At 33.9% G+C, this 7388-nt stretch overlaps 1 pseudogene; it reads left to right on the top strand.

The window, feature by feature from the left end:
• The first annotated feature begins 3119 nt into the window (after window positions 1–3119).
• LOC120171259 lies at window positions 3120–4603 on the top strand (annotated as a pseudogene).
• Window positions 4604–7388: the final 2785 nt, after the last annotated feature.

Genomic DNA, 7388 nt, shown 5'->3' with positions numbered 1-7388 from the left:
ACAAAGGATTATAAATACACTAACTTGATGTTAGAATCCCGAAATGATGCGTATTTCTAAGCTATACTAACTTCATCTTTTTCTTGGATTACAAAGCTCTTCGCCCACTTTCTCTAGCCAACAAGATAAATTATGAGTTTCTAATAAAAAAGGATGTTGTTGGAAGAATAAGAGACAAATTTAAAGTGTACATGAAGCATAAAAGGTGCTCAAGAACCTATCTTTAAGCTATGACACTTGGAGAGAAAGAATGGAGTAAAAAAATGAGAGGAAAAAAGATAGAGAAGAAAAGATAAAAGCTTTTTAACTTTTATCCTCTAATCCCACACCCAAACACACCAATAAATCCTAAAATATCAGCCTTATTTCATAAATGGGAATATTACGATTTTTGTCCCTCATACTTTGATATCAAATAAAAATAATCATTTTTATAACCTTTTGGGCTCAATCCTAGCACAAAGCAAGCCTAATCTTGGCCCAATTTTTCTTAATGAAGAAATGGGTTCATCAAAGATCCACTCAGGTCAACTCAAAACTACTAATTCATAATTCGAGGCGTTACAACATCTGCCTACTAATGTACTCGAATATTGTACCTTGAAAACATATATTGGAAACATTTGATTACAACACTCACCAAATTACTCGAGTTTACTAATTTGCGAATAAAAATATATGAACGCTCTACTTCACAAATTCAAGTGTATATCGCTAATAAAATGTACGAATGATGAATGTCATAAATATAACTGTACCAGTAAAATTTTAATTGTGCAATATGTATATGCATGTTTCATAATTCAAGGTATGACATGCTTATCATTATCAATACAAGTTGCATGCTTTCACTAGTTCTCAATTAAGGGCCTAGCCATGAACTCTCAACATCAATATCCAAAAAGACAATAATATTTCAATATCATATCATATCATATCTCAATCTCATCTAGCATCAAGTATAAGTAAATATATATAATCTTAGATATCCATATATTTCACCACTAAGACTTTAATAGTATACACATGTGTATTTATCAATATTGGGTGCCAATATTATATTTTTATCGTGACTAAGGTTGTACAAATATAATGTTCGAGGACCATTATGACTACGATTCGATATATTCAGTATGTTTAGTATAGTATTCTCCACTAAGGATACACAAACATTTATTTCTATGCTATTAAGGTTAATGTCTATCATACTCATGCCATTAAGGCAAAAAGATCAATGCCCTTATCCCACTAAAGCCACTCATTAGGTCCTAAGCCCATAAACTTGTGTCACACTAAGGCTAACTCAAGGTTGCCACTTAGTTCGATAAGAAAATTATCCAAGACTTACTTTCTTAATGTTTTTTCTAACATATCAGGAGTTAATACCTCGTATCAAGCCTTGGATGTCTACACTCATGTCCCAAACTCAACAAAGCCTACAGCCTAAAACAATTAGTTGATATCTCAGCGTTAAAAAAATAATAAAATTGTTGACATCATGTTTTTTTTCAATGATAATGTAACATTATTTTTTTGTGATACATCAACATCACTGTTAAATTTTTAATGGAAGGTATCAAAATGAAACCTTACTAAATGTTATATATGGTTTTAAAAAAATAAAGTTCATGTACCAAAACAAAACAAAAATAATAATTTAGTTACTAAACGTATAATTTACCCTTAATATTATTGGGTAAGTCTTCGAAGTTTTCTATGTGAAATATGAGCACTTTAGTTCTACTTTTACATTGGTTTCAATATTTTCAGGCAAAGGTACATGTATCATGTGGACACGATTAAAGTGGTGAAACAACCAACTACTCGTCCTGCCAGTAGGTTCATCCTATTCAAATTGAGACTTTGGTCGGTATTATTCTGTTTAGTAATAAAAATATTGTTATTCAGATTTAATTATATTAAATTTTTTTAATATTTTTATTTTAATCTTATTTAAATTTACTCTAGATTTATAAAAAAAAAAGTCTAGAGGATAGAAGTATAAGACATTTGTGTTTGTAAGTTGTATGAAAACCGAATACAATTGACGACACGAGAGTTTGGTGATAACTAAAAAGCAGGTGAAGTTTAACAACCATGGAAGACTTTTTGTTATTAAGAAATGCTAGGAAGGAAGTAGCCAATTTAATAGAGATATTTGACGAAAACATTGGAAAACTTGTATCTGCTTTATATAATTGTTTGAAGAATGTATGCTTTCTGGAAACTCTATCAACATCAACCTGATCTAGATAAAAGGAAACATCAAACCTAAACAACTCCACTAATTAGATTTACGGTAGGGAATGAGATGAGACATATCACGACTTACTAAAATTTGATTTGGTCAATGTTTGTTTTTAATGGATTTGATCGAGCTTGAACTTGACTTGGGTTCTTAACAAGTCGAAACATATACTCGACTAAAAAAGGTCACAAGCAACTTGAAAAAAATAATATATAAAATTTTAATTTTTTAAATTCAATTATTAATAATATTAATATTTATATGCTTTTATAAAAAATACAATATAAGATTTTTATGTATTTAAAGTTAAGGTTCGAGTTGAGTTCAACTTTTAATTGAGTTAAGTATGAGAATATTTGAGTTTAATTTTTTTTTCAAACTCGAGGTGAGTTTCAATTTTTTTATTTTGACTTTGAATGAAATATAACAGTTTTAAACTCGTGAATTCTCAAATCGAATCGAATTCAATTTTAAATGTTTCGAGTCAGCTGCATTTTACTTGTTTACAGCCCTAATCATATAGGAGCCATGCATGATTTTGGTTAGTTTTAAAATCATATATTACAGTGGGAGCAGCGGTAAACTTTATGTGCTTGACCAAGTTGGCTATAGACTTTTCTTTTTCAATTGAAAATCCAAGTCAATTTTTATTAATTTTATCTGAGAGGATTAAAAGGAAGTAAATAATATAACACATTAAAGAAAGAACAAACATGGATTAATGTTTTTTTGGAATAATTGAAAGTCGAGCTCGACTTTATAAGTCATGCAATTGGCGCCATTTCTCATTGCAAATACGTTTCAAGCATTTTAGGTGACCGAATTGATCCATTCTTGGCATCATTTTCTTTGTTTCCCATATTTTACTATGGCTTCAATAATGGCTAAACAACTGCACTTCGTGTTAATCCCGCTAATGGCTAAAGGTCATATGATACCGATGGTTGACATGGCCCGTCTTCTTGCAGAACGAGGTGTGATCGTAAGCTTGATCACCACTCCCCAAAACGCTTCAAGATTCAACACCGTCATCGAACGAGCTTCGGAGTCAGGGCTCCGGATTCGGCTAGTCAGAATCCCATTCCCATGCCGAGAAGTGGGCTCCCTATCGGATGTGAGAATCTGGACACTTTATCTTCAAGGGACCTACTGAAAAAGTTCTACAATGCACTTGAGCTGTGGCGTGAACCTTTGGAACAATTCCTGGAACAGCAGAAACCGCTACCAAGCTGCATGATATCAGACAAGTGTCTTTTCTGGACCTCAGAAACTGCTCAAAGGTTCAATGTTCCGAGGATTGTTTTTCACGGGATGGGCTGCTTCTCTTTGTTGAGCTCTCACAATGTGAAGCTGCATAAGGCTCATATCTCCGTTGCTTCCGATTCAGAACACTTTCAGGTCCCGGGACTTCCTTACAAGGTCGAGGTAACGAGGGCTAAATTTCCAGGATCGTTTGTTAGTTTGCCGGACATAGACGATACTAGAAACAAGATGCAAGAAGCTGAAATGAGTGCTTATGGAGTCGTGGTAAACAGCTTCAGTGAACTAGAGCATGGATGTGTTAACGAGTACCGTAAGGCTATACAGAAAAAGGTTTGGGCTATTGGACCAGTTTCATTATGCAACAGAATGAACTTAGACAAGTTTGAACGTGGAAACAAAGCATCAATCAACGAACAGAAATGCTTGAAATGTCTCGACTCAATGGAACAAAGGTCAGTTATTTACGCTTGTTTAGGCAGCCTTTACCGTCTAGGTTCATCGCAACTAATAGAACTGGGGTTGGGTCTAGAAGCATCACAACAGCCGTTCATTTGGGTGGTGAAAACAGGAAATCAACGAGCTAATGATGAGTTAGAAAATTGGTTTTCAAAGCATAATTTCGAGGAGAGAATCAAAGGGAGGGGACTTTTGATCAAGGGCTGGGCTCCCCAAGTTCTTATTTTATCCCACCCTGCAATTAAAGGGTTCTTAACTCACTGTGGCTGGAATTCAACATTAGAAGCCGTATGCTCGGGAGTGCCAATGATAACATGGCCCCAATTCTCTGAACAGTTCTTTAATGAAAAACTCATTGTTGAAATACTAAAGATAGGTGTTGGGGTGGGAGTTGAGGTCCCTTTTAGATGGGGCGAAGAAGGGAAACTAGGGGTGCTGGTTAAGAAAGAAGAGATTAAAAAATCCATAGATATGTTGATGAATCGCGGAGAAGAAGGCGAAGAGAGGAGAATGAGAGCTCGAGAGCTTGCTGAAATGGCGAGAAGAGCAGTGGGAGAAGGAGGCTCATCCAATCTCGACATGTCATTCTTGGTGCAAGACATTTTGGAGCATCTCAATCAACAGGAGCGAGGCTAATTTACAGTTTTGTTTCTAAGAAATTTATATTATTGATATCATATCCATATTAGGATTACAATTCCTAGAGACTCTCGGGTTCCAATAAAATTATCACTCTGACTCTTTTTGGTTATATAAATTGTGATTTTTTATATGCTTTGTGTGTATTTATTCATGTATGCAGGAACGTGCTACATCAAATAGAGTAATCATAAAAATAAGAATACTCTAAAGAATACCTTATTCTTCGCAACTTAAAGCCACTACCATGGCTTCTAAGGAATCACCTCGATCAGTTGCCTTCACATCCAACTCGTTGAGTGAATCCTGAACCTCCTCCCTGATACTCTCCAAGGACTCCAGCTTATCGAGATCAAACGATCCCAGCCCTATTTACATAATCCAATCGATCAACGGACTTGCCCCTAAGTTTGATTTTAACAATTTCCCTAATGATGGTCAAGATCTCCTTCTTTTCTTTAGACATTTTCCTGAATAATTTAAAATTCTTTTCTTCCCAAATATAATATATATTGAGGAATAAAAATAATCAAAGACTTACTCTTGAGATAACAAACAGCCTAGCCCAGCTCTTCTTTCTATTGCATCACCCAAGAAACTCACCCCATATACTCTAAGAGAAATGGCATTCAAATAACAAATGCCCGTTGCTTTCCATCTGCTGTCGCAAACACCTCTAATCTCAAGCGCAAAAGTCTATCTCTTATAAAAAGTCTTCCCAAAATAGCCATTAAACAAATATTTGCGTACTTTGGCACCAAATGGGGGAACCAGGTAAGCTTATGTCGTGGGACTTTCTCATCCTCACATCGGATAACTGACCATATCCAATTAATCTTGATCGACCTTAAATCTGCCGCAACAAAGAGGGACCGAACTTCATCCCTTAGCCTAAGCAATTTTTTAAGTATCCAACTACTATTTACATTGCTCTCCACTTGCCAAAAATCAATGCATTTGAAGACATGAGCGTTTAACTAGGCTATTTAAAGTGAGCCCTCCTCCAGTCAAAATATTTCTAATGTGTAACACCCTGATTTCGACCAGAATAATTTGAGGGATCCAAGATACTACAATGGGTCACTAGAGCGACTGAGAGTTTTTTTTAAGTGTTTGATCAAATATTAATAGTAAAATTAAGAAACGGAAGCAATAAACCATATCATGAGTAAAAACATGTTTACAAAACATGGAGCTCCAGGATAATAAAAGTGTATCAAAATAATTACATTTACAAAGTTACGACCACAAGATAAAATAAGGTCTTATGAATACATGGCCCTTAAAGTTATAAAAATATCGTACTCTACAATGATCAGGGTGCTGGGATCCTTCTCCGATGAAATTCCTCGAGATATGATAATCTACTAATATGAGAACAAAAATATCCAAACGCTGAACTTTAAAAATACAATAGTACATTTCTACTCTACTATATTTTATGCACATTATAAATATGAGCATGACATATGAATATGCACATATAAAGGGCATGAGTATAACGCGAAGAATCACGCTATTAACCATATAGCAATAATCACACAATAACAAGCACAATATGGATAAGGTTTGGGATCGCATAGCATCATGAACATACATTCATTCTCGGATTAGGTTTGGAGTCACATAACACTAGAAACATATATCGGACATTCATTGAGGCCCAGAGTCACATAGCATCAGGAACGTACACACGATATCAGGTGAGGTCTAGGGTGACATTGCATCATGAACGTACACCTTACATCTCGTCCTCAGTACTGAAGCGTGATTATAGGGTATCCAATCGCTCTACACAAACCACACAACAAGAAATACCCATGATAACATAATTTGTTATTTTTTCAAACCACAATCATCGATCAAGTCCTAAGGCTTACTACAGATAACTTGTTATTCTCAAAATCATCTTATTCTCGATTAAGAGTGTTCACACTGAATACAACATTATTAAGCTTAACTTAATTATTTAGTAGCTTATGAAAGGTAATCAATATAACTGAATCACTTCTAATATTTCAAAAAGGATTTTAACTATTAATAAATCATAAAAAAATATTATTAAAAATAAGACAACTTGCATTACCTTCAAAAATATATATTTATAACGAAGAATATACAATTTCAAATCATATTTCGTTTTATAGTTTCTAATTTAACTCGTACAATTTATGATAAATTTTTGAAGTCACTGTCCTGATTATTTTTCGAAACAATATGTTGTTTTATATTTGAACCTGTGCTCATTCAAAAATTAGAACTCGTAACACATAACTCAAAATCAAGAAACATTTATTGTAAACGAAACTAGACTTACGTGCGGTTATAGGAATATAAGACTCCCAGACTAATTTATCTCTTATAATTTCAATTATTTTTCAAAGTCATTGTTAGAATTGTTTAATGAAAAATTTTGCTGCCTAGATTTTCTGACCTTTAATCATTCAAAAATCTATATCTTTTTAAATATATATTGGAATTGATCACCGTTTTCTTTGTACAAAGTTAGACTAATGTACGGTTACAACTTTGTATGAATCACTTCCTAAATAATTTAATGGAATTGTTTATTAATTTTGAGACTTACTGCCTGAGATACGTTTTCTAGCCAGATTTCACAAAACAATCCTAAGCTTCATTGATGCCATCCAAGCATGTTTGCACTCGAAACACCCAATATCATGCATTCAACACTCAAGCATCATATTTAGAATATGCATAAAACACTTCAAAGTATGAAATGTGTTATCTTGGAGTCTCAAAACACAAAGACACTTCCTAG

The sequence above is a fragment of the Hibiscus syriacus genome, unplaced genomic scaffold, assembly GCF_006381635.1.
Source record: "Hibiscus syriacus cultivar Baekdansim isolate YM2019G1 unplaced genomic scaffold, ASM638163v2 tig00111827_pilon, whole genome shotgun sequence".
Classification (NCBI taxonomy): domain Eukaryota; kingdom Viridiplantae; phylum Streptophyta; class Magnoliopsida; order Malvales; family Malvaceae; genus Hibiscus; species Hibiscus syriacus.
Note: the sequence above shows the minus strand (reverse complement) of the source record. Positions and strands in the feature narration are given on the sequence as shown.